Source organism: Magallana gigas, chromosome 5, assembly GCF_963853765.1.
Source record: "Magallana gigas chromosome 5, xbMagGiga1.1, whole genome shotgun sequence".
Taxonomy (NCBI): domain Eukaryota; kingdom Metazoa; phylum Mollusca; class Bivalvia; order Ostreida; family Ostreidae; genus Magallana; species Magallana gigas.
Window position 1 is genome coordinate 32,717,200 of NC_088857.1, and position 14,832 is coordinate 32,732,031.

Sequence of the window (14,832 nt, forward strand, 5' to 3'; positions counted from 1 at the left end):
AATGTCAAACATGTGGTTTTAGTTCGCTAGAGTTTCGTCTCTAAATACATATTCGTGGATATTATTGCAAAGATTTTAAAGGTAAATATATTAACATGAACTAATAATATTTTTATGCATTGAAAGTTTATTGTAATCGCGGTAAGATGACATAATGTAATTTATTCCTTTTTTGTACTCGGCACCGGAAGTTAGCTGTGACGAAGCAATCAGCTGTTTTTAAGTCGTTTTGAATGCTTGTTAAACTTGTTGAAATTTCCATTTTAATGAATTAAAGTATTAAATCTATTACACTTTTTAGTTTATTCTTTATACACAGAGTCCATTTCTAGTGGATTTTTTATTTGCTTCCTGTGAAATAAATCAAAATCGTTTATGTAAACAAACCTCATACAGTGTTATATAGTAAACGTTATGGCCGAACAAGTAAATATCATTGAAGAATTATTCGCCGATAGCGGTAGTGAAGGGGAAAAAAACTTTGAGGGTTTCAATTACGAAGATTTTACAAATGTAGATAAAACAAATTATGATGTTTTGGACGAGCAACTATGGAATGAAGGTGATAGACATCCTTATCCATTGAACTATAAAGAATTGCCAGGTTTACAATGTGAAGTTAGAGATACCGACTCTCCTATAGAGATTTTTGAACTGTTTTTAAAAGACACTGTTTCTTGTGAAATATTTTCATAATCAAATAAATATGCAAAGCAGTTTATTAAAAGCATGCCACTTAAAGAAAAGTCCCGTTTCCACAAATGGAAAGACACAACGACTTTGGAGATCAAAAAGGTTTTAGCATTAATAATAGCAATGGGACTTGTTTCTCATATAGATGTGTCCGAGTAATGGACAATTAACCCAGTTACTGCTACCCCCTTCTTCCCCAGCGTAATGTCAAAAGATAGATTTCTTTTAATTCTAGCATTCTTTCACCTAAAGGATAATAGGTATTATGTGCCTCGTGGTCCCTTCTATGAAAGAATGCTGTCCAGATTCAGAACAGTGTATAAACCTCATCAAGCATTGGCAATTGATGAGAGCATGGCGAGGGAATTTAATATTCAGGGTTTACAGTCCCGATAAGCCTATAAAGTATGGCTTAAAAGCCTACATGCTTTGTGATGCTGAAAATGCATTTTGTCTAAAATTTAAACTTTACACTGGCAGGTCGATAATTCAACCCTCAAAAAATGGTGCAACATATGATCTTGAAAGGATCTTCTTCAAAACTATTTCGAAACAGGACACATACTTTTCTGTGATAATTATTATAGTTCTCCACATTTGTTCATGGACTTATGGGTCTGAGGTACAGGTGCCACAGGTACAGTGCGCCCTTACAGAAAAGGCGTTCCAGAGAAACTTAAAAAGATATCTCTGAGCAACAGAGGAGACACAGCAAGTGCACATTATGGTCCCCTAAGTTGTCTGAAATATCAGGATGCAAAAACTGTATATTTCCTCAGTACAACCGAGTTTTCACACTATATTGAAACAGGCCTTCATGATTTCCATCAGAATCTAGCAAAAATAAGACCCTCCATGGTCCATATTTATGACCAGAAAATGGATGCTGTAGATAGACACAACCAAATGGTTGAAAATAACAAAGTGCCCTTTAAAACTTTAAAGTGGTGGAAGGAACTTATCCTTCATATCATCAATCTGTCAATCGTCAATTCGTATATCATATACAAAGAATGCTGCAAAGCTGCAACACCAATGCTACAGCGCAATTTTCGAAGGAAGCTGGTTGAACAGCTGATCCAGACTTCTGGTGAGAACAGCACGTGTTGGCCGGCCAGCTCCTAGGATCCTTGAGAGGTTAACTGGTAGACACTTCCTGGATAGACTGGAGGAGGGAGGGAAGTCTATGCACAGACAATGTATTGTGTGTGGACCAGCAGAGCGAGAAATGCTTCCACCAACGAGGTCTGTGGAGAGAAGCGCCCCAGCAGATGTGGTCACTTGACAAGTTATAAATGTAAACAATGCAATGTTCCTCTGTGTATCACACCATGTTTTGAAATCTATCATACAAAGCAAGAACATATTTTAGCTTACAAACGAATAAAGTTAACTTCATGGAAGATAATGATTTAAATGTTGAACAATATGAGATGCAATTTTGATGATGTTGAAATTTGCCAAGCTAATGACAGAAGAAATGTAGTTATCTATTCTCTAGGTAATTTTGTGTGTGCAAAAACAAAACTTCATTAAAAAAATTGCATTAATTGTTACTCTGTGCAAAATGGATTTCATATGCATTGATTATTCATTCTGAGAAAAAAAAACTTTACTTCATATCTTCCTTTTAGTTTCAACTAACCAAAATAAAAGGTTTAATTTACATGTAACATTATTAAAACATATGCATCATTTTGGAGGAAAACAAAGGATTAAATTGTACAACTTAAAGTCAAAAGTAAATTGTTCTTAAATTGTGTCCGTTTGAATATTAAATTTGATAAAATTATGTCAAAACTAACATACCTAGTATATGTAAACTATGTACCAGTATCTGTATTTTAAAAGTTGACTCTAGTTTTTGTATATATGATAAGAGTTAAATTTGGCCCCCATAATTCGCCATTTTTTAAGTGTTTCGGGTACAATAAAATGTTAAATAATTTTTTAGAAGAGTTGATATAAAATATATTTTTCATCTATTTATTTGATTTATTTGCACTCACTGGCAGTATATGACGTCAGAAGTGACGCCATTTCTATAATTCAATCAAAATCAGCCAAAAAATTGACATTTTTCTTATCTATTTACGAATGGGAAATATAGAGCGCATGCTTGAACAAGGAAAATTTTTTTGTCACTTATTAGTCATGGCTAGATACATCTCTGATTAAAATATTTTATTTGTTCAAGAATGCGCTCTATGTTTTCGGAAGGAAAAACTGCTTGAAAACAAGCTGTTTTACGCTAAAAATGCAAAAATGGCGGGAAAAGGTTGTCTTTACAATGTCGTATTTCTAAATTGTGGGCACTTGAACCAAAATGTATATTTTGTAAACACATCACATATATATCTGTACCAAGAAAACAAAGAATGATAGTAAAATGATGATGTTCATTTAAGGGGGCCATTTTAGGCCCTTATCATATATAGTCCTTTGTTCAAATTGACTTATTCACATGATGATATTGAAGATAAGTTTCTTCCTCTTGAGCTGATGTATGGTTGTGTTGAGGATAAAGTCGATCTTAAAAATTGGAATTGATAGAGAAATACTGATGAAATATTGAATACAGACTTATGTTCATTTCATCAGGTACAATGTGTTTCAGTTTGCTATAGCATTGAATGATTTATTTTTGACGTCGTCGTGTCAATAACTGCCGTCAGGTGAGCAGACAAATTGAATAACGCGCGTTAGCGCGTAATGATAATTTGTTTGCTCACCTGACGGCAGTTATTGACACGACGACGTCAAAAATAAATCTTTACATTCCCTTACTGAAGAAATCAATTGTTTACTTAAATAAATCGATATAAAGTGCAGATCACGGAGGGAGTGATTAAGTAACAGCAAGAACAGCTATTTCGCAAAACCGGTTCAAACTGGTTTTCACATAGACTGTTGGGATGTGATCGACGAGCATGAAAATATAATCCATGATAAATAACTCTTGAAATGTTGTTTTTAACAATAAAGTCAACTTTTTTACTGAATAATTATAAAACATGGTGTTTTGACAACATTCATGCAATGCATTTTTGACAGATAACATAGGAATCACTGTTTGAGAACTACTTATGTAAATTACTCGTAAATTCATACGCAGTGAATAGGTGTTGCATTTAGAGGCATTTAAACATCACGGAATTTAATGGAAAAACACAGTAGAATGTAAATATAATATAAATGAGTGAAACAATGCTAACAATCCATTGTGTAATTATTATTTGACAATTCATAATCTGAAATTTATTTAATAGCTGTAAGCTATTAGAAAAATCTGTAGTACTGTACTTGCTGAGTTTATCCACTGAACTAGTTATTTTGTTTAGATACATTTATACGTATTAATGTGGATAACGACTTAGGTCTTCTTCACTCAATTATTTGGGTGTTATCAAAATAAACTTAATTCCTAAAACTGTCACACATTTCCCTAATTACTATCCCAATAAATTCTGATAAATATACTTCAGAAGAAGAGAGAAATGCAAATGCAACAATAATTAATAGTGTACAAAGTGAAGTAATGAGCTTCTTGTTTTTTGCAAGCACGATTCAGGATGGTGGTATTTATTAGATTTTCAACTTGGGTAAAGTTTTCAAATTGAAGCTTTTAACCAACAATGGGTAAGAATAGTATTACTATACAGGACTATTTCGCTGTAGTTATGGATCTGGTACATTTAAGAAATAAACAGGAATTTAAAAAGTTCACTGGGATATGAACTTAGTTGGTCACGTGATCAAATCCTGTGAAGCCCGAAGAGTGTATCAGAAGATTTGATCACGTATCAACCAAGTTTATATCCCTGTGAACTTTTTAACATTACTGTTTATCACTTATATATACGTTTGAGAATGGCAAACCGTTCAGAATCATTAATACTACGGTGTTTTTATGTTTACAATATTGCAAGCGATAAGCGTTATCATTGTGACTTCACGAAAACGTTCATACTGAAACGTTTTCGCTTTTCTTTAGTTTTATATAAGGAAGCACATTTGCAAATGTAAATATTACAATTGAAAAGCAAATAAATTGGACGCTCAATAAAGGAGCACTAAGGTTTCTCTTTACATAGGTCCAAAAAAAATATTCTTACTTATGTTGCATATGGCCTCAGGGTTTGTAACGTCCTTGACCCAAGGTCAATAGGTCAAACTTAAGGTCACATTATTTTTTTGTACATATCTTATGTCCTGAGACATGAGTCTGATAAAGTTTAAGAATTTCTCTAGGACAGTTCTAAGCCTTTGATAGATTGTTTTATTTTTTCAGTTTTAAAGTTTTTTGACGATGTCTTTTTAATCTTATTTATGAATATCACTGTGCAATTCAATGTATTTTACACATTATGGAATGAGTTTGACCATTTCATGATCCTAGAAAAATAATTAATATCTCCAAATACTCCAATATACTAATTTTTATAGCCTGGAGTATTTCCAAAACCCGTATATACCATGTTTCTTAAAGCTTTCAAATAATTCTGATTTTTCTAAAATAATGACCATTAAACAATGGTTGCCATGGTAACACAATATCACTTAAAATTTTGCCAAACTACCTTAGATTTTCAAACTACATTATATCTGTCAACTGGGAAATTTTATCATTTTTCTTAAAAATTGGTCATTTTATTTACGTTTAAAGAAAAAATGTCTATATTATGCCATTTCTTTAAAAAAAACAAGATATCTGTGAGCCAATGCTCACTAGTGATACCCCCGCTCTGATGTGAATATGCAAAATAAGCAAAGTTGACCTTTAACAGAAAGCTGGCATCCGATTGGTACAGAAATATATCCCACAATATGGCATGCCAAAACAAATAGTGTGTTAAAATTTCAAGCATCTGCGATAAATAGCTGCTGAGAAATCTTTGACAAAAATTTGTTTGAAAATTTTGGCTAAAATAAACAAAGTACTCATTTAACAGGAAGTTGACGTCCAATTGGTACAAAAATACATCCCACGATATGGCATGCCTTAACAAACACTGTGTAAAAATTTCAAGCATCTGCGATAAACAGTTGCTGAGAATTCTTTGACAAAAATTTGTTTGAAAATTTTTGCTAAAAATAAACAAAGTCGTCATTTAACAGGAAGTTGACATCTGATTGGTACAAAAATATATCCCACAATATGGCATGCCAAAACAAATAGTGTGTTAAAATTTCAAGCATCTGCGATAAATAGCTGCTGAGAAATCTTTGACGGAAATTTGTTTGAAAATTTTGGCTAAAATAAACAAAGTACTCATTTAACAGGAAGTTGACGTCCAATTGGTACAAAAATACATCCCACGATATGGCATGCCTTAACAAACACTGTGTAAAAATTTCAAGCATCTGCGATAAACAGTTGCTGAGAATTCTTTGACAAAAATTTGTTTGAAAATTTTTGCTAAAAATAAACAAAGTCGTCATTTAACAGGAAGTTGACGTCTGATTGGTACAAAAATATATCCCACGATATGGCATGCCCATACAAATATTGTGTAAAAATTACAAGCATCTGCGATAGATAGTTGCTGAGAAATCTTTGACGAAAATTGGTTTGAAAATTTTAGTTAAAAAATAAGCAAAGTCGTCATTTAACAGGAAGTTGACGTCCGATTGGTACAAAAATATATCCCACGATATGGCATGCCTTAGCAAACACTGTGTAAAAATTTCAAGCATCTGCGATAGATAGTTGCTGAGAAATCTTTGACGAAAATTTGTTTGAAAATTTTAATTAAAAAATAAGCAAAGTTGTCATTTAACAGGAAGTTGACGTCCGATTGGTACAAAAATATATCCCACGATATGGCATGCCTTAACAAACACTGTGTAAAAATTTCAAGCATCTGTGATAAATAGTTGCTGAGATAAATGCGACAGAAATTTTTGTTACGGACGGACAGACGGACAGACAGACACACAAGGGTAAAACAGTATACCCCCTCTCCTTCGGAGCGGGGGTATAAAAAATCAGCAGAGACATGTTCAACACAAAAAAAAACAATACAGCAGAGCAAGGGTTAGATCAAGCTTCCAATACCGGAAAACCATCTACATTCTAAATGGATAAAGCCAGTATGTTTTATCTTGATCTTACACGATATCGATATTACATTGGACAGCAGGGATTACTCTAGTGAACGGACAACAAGGGTATGAATCTTGTTACTTCTTCTATTCAATGGTGTTAAAAGCAGTCAAACTTAAGGGGTATTAAATAGAATTAAGGACTGCGTGTCCAACTTCAAACGTAAACCTCGATATTAAATATTTGTTGATAAGATCTAGTCCGCGGTGATTTGATTGTTGGGATAAATACTGCGGTCAAATATCTATGGAAAATATATACACGTATATGCCTCTAGACAGTGAAGAATATTTCTCGAGACAATGATATGCAAATTTATTGTTCGAATTTTTAACTCTTAAACACTTCGTTTGTCAGATTGAATAAAGACCAAAACACGCGAGTCGAAAATTGTGCTTAATTGATTCTCAAAACCCAATCTTGACTGTGATTCAATAGGAGACAATATTTAACAGTTAATAGTAAGTTATAATCTTCACGTATTACTTAATAATATGATGTTGAATGTTTTGGTAAGTTAATTTGATAGTGAAGGGCACTACATTATTAATCGTACTATTCAAATACTAGATTGGTACAATGTACATGCAGTTCAATATTATGTAGTCAAATTTAATCTAAAATTCCTGTTTTGGGGGAAAATTAAGTTTTCCAAAGAACAATTTATTATATTAGTTAAATTTGGCCCCCATAATGCGCCATTTTCCAAAGTGTTTCGGGTACAATGAAATGTCATGTTATTTTTAGAAGAGTTGATATAAAATATATTATTCACATATTTATTTGATTTATTTGCACTCACTGGGAGTATATGACGTCAGAAGTGACGCTATTTCTATAATTCAATCGAAATTAGTCAAAAATGTTCATTTTTCTTATCTTTTTACGGATGGGAAATAAAGAGCGCATGCTTGAACAAGAAAATTTTTTTGGACACTTAATAGTCTTGGGTAAATAAATCTCTAATTAAACCCGCACTTTCTAAAGAAAGTGCGGGTATATTGCTGTTACTCTGTTCCGTCCGTCCGTCTGTCACGGTTTACTTTCTCAAACTACTCTTACATCTTATAAACCAGCAAACTGAACTCTTTGAGTTTGATTTGGGGTATCGTGTTGTTTTGTTAAAAGGTTTCAAAAATTCTCTTGTAGTCCTGGGGGTCAAATAATTGGTACAAAATTATGTTTTTTAACAAAAAACCTTCCTCAAACTCCTCCTACATTTTCAACAGTAGACAAATCATCTCTTGGAATATGTTTTAGGGTATCCTAAAGATGACCAATAAGGTTTCGGAATTTTCAATTTTGTGCTGGGGGTCATTTAATGGTGAAAAATGACTTTTTTTTATCTTAAAAAAAAACTGGTTTCAAAAACGTATTTTTTTGGCAGTAGCCAAATGATCTTCTAGAATATGATTGGGGTGTCATATTGAAGTGTGATAAGGTTTTCAGATTTTTTTTATTAAGGGGATCAGTGGGCAACCAAAAATGACGTTTTTTTTTGAAGAAAAAAAAAGTATGGTTCTTAGAACTACTCTTACAATTTTTGGAGTAGCTAGATCATCTCTTGGGATATACTTGGGGCTGTCTTAAAGATGTGCAATTTGGTTTTAAAAATTAAATTTCATCCAGGGAGTCAAATAGTAGCTGAACATTGACGTTTATCACTCCAAAATAAACATTGATCCCAGAACTCCTCATATGATTTAATGGATAGACACATCATATCTTGGGATATGATAGGGACTGTTCTATAGATATGCATTACAGTTTTGAAAAAATAAATTTAAGCCTGAGGCCCATTACCTCATACTTTTTGATGCTTTTTAAGGATCAAAAATAAATAATAATGGTTAAGGGTGGGGATCTCAACCATTTTCGAGATATTCGTGCACTTCCTGTTCGAGGGGAGGTCACGACCGACCCTGGGCCCATGACCTACATACCGTTTGATGCCCCTTGACACAAGGAACAAGAATATATATGGTTTAAGATTGGGGATCTCAACTGTGTTGAAGATATTAAGGGACTTGCTGTTAAGGGACTTGCTGGGAGGTCAGGACCACCCAAAGGGCTACATAACATTTGCTGCCTCTTGATATAAGGAACAAGAATATATATGGTTTAGGAGTCATGATTATGACAGTTTCTGAGATGTATGGCAATTTCCAATTCCTGGGGGGTGGGGATTACCCCAGGGGTCAGATCTAATAAACCATATAAATTGCCAGTGACAGTCAATATATGAATCTGAAAACCCTATATTATTATCTTTGTCCAAGTTATCATTTACAATATAGTCTGCGATTCTTCCCATTAGGTTCAATTTTAGACCCCAAACCCTTTTGAACCCCCCCCCCCCCCCCGAAAAGCGGTTGTCTAACCCCAAATGAGTACAAGTGAAAAGCTGTCAATGTGACAGCAAACCGGGTTTTCTTTTATATGAACTGTATCCATAATCCATGTCAACCCGTATCCAGTGAAATGGAGTACCCTATATGCAACATTTTGCCAAAAACTGACTAAGTTCAAAAGCTAGTATTTTTTTCATAAATAATCAGAAATCAAAATCCTAGCAATATGCACACCTCTGATATATGTACAATTGATCTGCAAAAGACCAACTTCCTATCTGGAGAACTGTAGGAGGAGTTATCCGTACAATGAGGGTACCCTATATGCAAAATTTTTCCAAAAAATGACTAAGTTCAAAAGCTGGTATTTTTTAGATTAATTATCGGAAATCAAAATCCTAGCAATATGCACACCTCTGATATATGTACAATTGATCTGCAAAAGAACAACTTCCTATCTTGAGAACTGTATGAGGAGTTATCCGTACAATGAGGGTACCCTATATGCAAAATTTTGCCAAAAAATGACTAAGTTCAAAAGCTGGTATTTTTTTGATAAATAATCAGAATACTAAATCCTAGCAATATGCACACCTCTGATATATGTACAATTGATCTGCAAAAGAACAACTTCCTATCTTGAGAACTGTATGAGGAGTTATCCGTACAATGAGGGTACCCTATATGCAATATTTTGCCAAAAAATGACTAAGTTCAAAAGCTGGTATTTTTTAGATTAATTATCGGAAATCAAAATCCTAGCAATATGCACACCTCTAATATATGTACAATTGGTTTGTAAAAGAACAACTTCCTATCTTGAGAACTTGAGGAGGAGTTATCCGTACAATGAGGGTACCCTATATGCAAAATTTTGCCAAAAAATGACTAAGTTCAAAAGCTGGTATTTTTTTGATAAATGATCAGAAATCTAAATCCTAGCAATATGCACACCTCTGATGTATGTACAATTGATCTGCAAAAGAACAACTTCATATCTTGAGAACTGTAGGAGGAGTTATCCGTACAATGAGGGTACCCTATATGCAATATTTTGCCAAAAAATGACTAAGTTCAAAAGCTGGTATTTTTTAGATAAATTATCGGAAATCAAAATCCTAGCAATATGCACACCTCTAATATATGTACAATTGGTTTGTAAAAGAACAACTTCCTATCTTGAGAACTGTAGGAGGAGTTATCCGTACAATGAGGGTACCCTATATGCAATATTTTGCCAAAAAATGACTAAGTTCAAAAGCTGGTATTTTTTAGATTAATTATCGGAAATCAAAATCCTAGCAATATGCACACCTCTGATATATGTACAATTGTTCTGCAAAAGAACAACTTCTTATCTTGAAAACTTGAGGAGGAGTTATCCGTACAATGAGGGTACCCTTTTGGCACCCGCCCGCCCGCCATTTTCACCATTTTAATAACCGGATTTTTCCGTTGGAAAACCCGGTTAAAAATCAAACCTGGGTGCACAACTAGATATGCAGGCCTATTGTATCCTAGAGTTTTGTACAATTCTGTTCAGCCATCTCTGAGAAACAAGTTCAGAGAGGGATTAAGAAGAAGAAGAAGAAGGATGCATGTAATAAGAACCGTACAAAAACAATAAGTCTCTAAATTTCATTATGGAGACTTAATAATAAAGTTTTAATAGAGAAAGGATCATTAAACAACAAAAATTTAAAGATAATTGACAATTTCTGATTCTAAGGGGGTCAGGATGACCACTTAGTGTCATGACTTACATACCATAATGATCTGATGCACCCTGACAAAAAGAGGAATAATATTTTTGGATTAAGGTGGGAATCTCAATGGTTTTTATGACATTTGATAATTTCAGGAAGAGCACTTGGGATCTTCCACTTGAGCACTTGACCCCTCACTCCCACCCTTTTTAATAAATCCGTGCACACGATTATGTACATGTAGGCACACAGAAGCAAATCTAAAGCCGCCAACCGCCGCGGAGAGGGGGCATAATTTAATTTTGTTTGTAATAATCATATAGACCATTATACTTTCTATGACGTGAAATATTAAGATTATTGATTAACTTAAAATTCACATGCAAACAGTTCAACCCCAAATTGCACATAAAGTGCTGCTCATGTGTATTATCATATGGGAAGGGATCTCATCCGTCAGTTATGCAAATTATAATTTTTAAATGTATTACCGGAACTTGCATGTGGCCGTCCTTTTTTATTAAACTGGTACAAAACAGTGTTATTTAGGGGCAAACACTTGGTACGAGTATTACTGTCTAATGACAGCATCGAGTTAAAATAGTTTGTTTGTTCAAGCATGCGCGCGCTCTATGTTTTCTGAAAGAAAATCTGCTTGAAAACGGGCCGTTTTATGCTAAATATGCATAAATGGCGGTAAAAGGTTGCCTTTACGGTGTCATACTTCAAAATTGTGGGCACTTGAATTAAAATGAATATTATGTAAAAAGATCACATATGTATCTGAACAAAGAAAACAATGAATTACAGTAAAATGATGTTCAATTTTGGGGCCATTTTAGGCCCCCAATTATATATAGTCCTTTGTCTTTATTTTTAATACCCCCGCTTCGAAGGTAAGAGGGGTATTCTGTTTTACCCTTCTGTGCCTGGACGTCCGTAACAAATTTCTTACGCATTTTTTAGCAACAATTAATCACAGATGCTTGAAGTTCTAATATATTCTTTGTTAAGGCATGTCATAAAGTGGAATTATTTTGGTAACAATCAAACTTTCTGTTTTTTACGACTTTACTTATATTCACAACAAAAGTGAACATCCTTTTTATACTAAAGTGTAATTCTACAAAAATATATATATATAATTTAAATGGATTGCAATGTCATCGAGCTCCCACATGCTATTTATTTAATGACTGGTTCGTTAATGTTTCTGACCCATTTGAAATGCTATTCTTATTTTTAATTTGACAGATCAGATCGTACGAATTAGGGAATATAGGTTAATTTCAAAGGAGAGGACAAAAATAGGCCAGGCCTGCTCTCCGCTCATATTTCATTTTGAAATAAAATATTGTTTAAACTAATTTCAAAGGGTAGAGACACAAATAAAGACGCCTAATCTATGCTCTTTTATCTACATTCCTGATAAGATAATCTCTACACGAAAGAGAAAAGATGGCTATATATTTGGAATTAAATTATTTCAACGTAAGTACACATGTACGAAACTTTAAAATGAAATGATTTTCCCCCTAAAATATAGTAAAGGAAGTTGTGAAAGAAAAAAGCCTTTTGTTTTTAAATCGGATTGGAAGATTTCCGATACAAATAGTGATTATGCTCATCGATTGCTGTTGTTCGGGTAATGCCAGGCTGGTCTATACATATAAGTGCAAGATTTCTAGATGAGATTAAATATTGAATAAAAAAATTCACTCTCTAAGAAAACACATTAGAATAAATAATATGATAATCTTTGCATTTTTGAAAAGAAAACGCAATATCTGATCTAAATAAAAAGTTTTTGAATATCAAATCATGTACAGGACAAAGATGTTATGATCATAATCTGATAAACATACTATTAGCTATTAAGATATTAAAATCGAGATCGATTTACATAAGGTAATAAAAAAATGGCATAAAATATGTTTTTAATTTATCACAAAATTAATTTCTAATTTAAACCAAAACAAGAGACAAAATTTTGACGTGTAAATTATAGAAAAAATATTCATGCCATTTTGAAGTGAAAAAAATCCGGAGCAAGAATTACTGTATTTTATTTTTCTTATTTATTTTTCTTGAAAAAATACATTTGAGATATTTAAACGTGGATGTAACCAAATTAAACGGGTTTGAACTTTATAGGCAAAATTACATGTATAATATAGACGAAGTATGAAACAGGTTAAGCAATTCTTATAGTAAAGCTATGGCATTAAAAAATTCCATATATAGCTTCCAAAGTAAGCCATTTATAAATAAATTTAGATCACCTTAGGAGTACAATGTACACGATTTAAAATTTAAAAATATGTCATCAAGAAAAAATAATTATTAACTTTTTAACTATAACTCATCTGTAAAATTCTCCAGTTTTTGATATGTTTATGAGGGCAAGATACATAATATGCACCTCTGCACTCATATTTTACAATTGTTACTGTACATTTATGAATGGTTATATGCTTCCGTTTTTAATTGATACGTACTATCTAATATCTTTTTTTTCTTTCATTTTTACAGATATATGATGTTGTCCTGGCTCCGTGATAAAGTCAAAACTCTTCAAAACAAGAATCTTTTGCTAATCGGTTTAACTATTTCATTTATCGCTCTCGCATTCCAAATGATAGGTTTTCTTTTTCCTTTCTGGATGAGTTCAAACGATGGTCCTTACAGCGTTACTGTTGGTCTTTGGCAGGTCTGTGGCATGGACGGAGAAAGCGAGTGTCTTGATATACAAGTAGCCGGGCCAGGTCTACCAGGTAAAAAAGAAAGTTATACAAGAAAAAAAACCTCAATACAAAAGGCAAGCATTTCAAAATTCCAGTAATTGTTTACTATGCATGTATATAGGAAGTTAAAGATATGTGTAACCTTTGCTTTTCAGGCTGGTTTATGGCCGTGCAAGCTCTTACCGTCCTTGCAGTTATCTTTTTCATCCTTGCTGTCATTTGTGCTGGTGCCAAACTGTTTTTGTTTAAAAACAAGAAATTGTTCTTGTTTGTGGCTACTGGCGCAGTCTTTTTAGGAGGTATGTCGTTTCAGTTGTTTATTTAACCTTACACTGACATTTGATATACTAGTTAAGATAAATTATGTATATTATAGGGTGTAATAATATGCACAAGTATAACTTACGCAAATGAGTGTGACATGATTATATATAATATATTTGTAGTTATTTGAAATCCGATTTTTTGGCAACAACTTATCAACATTTATTCCATACAAACCAATTATCTTTGAAAGTAAAGGACTTCCACCTATTAACACAAGCGAAATCAGTCTCCTTTCAAATTTAAAAATTCAATATGGGAACACAAAATATAAAACCCAAACCAAATGCTTAGAGGGAGAATCCTATCGACTGATTTGTTTATTTATATCATGATTTGATTGTAAACAAAGCAAATTTCTGAAAGGTTATTGGAAACTTGTACACAGAGGTTTTGTAAATTGATTTGCCAACACATTTTTGAAATCTTATCTCCTTCATTTTTTGCGAACGAAAAGTTGAAATACAATCAAAGCTGCCTCGAAATCAGGGGGCGAGTCTTACGAAGGCGCGGGATAACGTTTGTTTCCCTTGTATGTAAAAGTTCTTTTATAATTTTACAATATGCACACTTGGAAAAACCATCGCTTAAAAGCGTACATAAAATTTGGACCAAGCAGCATAAAATATTGTTTCGTAGTTTTAGTATATGAAGGTATGCAAAAAACATTTTTTGAAAGAAAAGGAAATGTAATGATTATATTACATATAAATATAATTTTTACATTTTAGCTGTAAGCGTTTTCTTTGCCGTAATCGTGTTTGCTGCCAGAAGAAATGAGCTGTTCTTTGGCAAAGCTTACACCCTGCACTTTGCATATGGATTTACTATTTTTGGAATGTTGGCCGCTGCTACAGCAGGATTGTTTTTTGTCTTGGAATTAAGGAAAATAAAGTGAAAGTTTCAAA

The 14,832-nt window shown here is 33.1% G+C and overlaps 1 long non-coding RNA gene across 1 annotated transcript; it reads left to right on the forward strand.

Annotated features, from left to right (window-relative positions):
- The first annotated feature begins 7,089 nt into the window (after positions 1–7,089).
- On the forward strand, positions 7,090–14,790 carry LOC109618602 (uncharacterized). The gene is made up of 4 exons (XR_010714212.1): positions 7,090–7,260; positions 13,389–13,630; positions 13,756–13,899; positions 14,656–14,790. It is a non-coding gene; the product is annotated as an uncharacterized lncRNA (long non-coding RNA).
- The last annotated feature ends 42 nt before the right edge of the window (positions 14,791–14,832 follow it).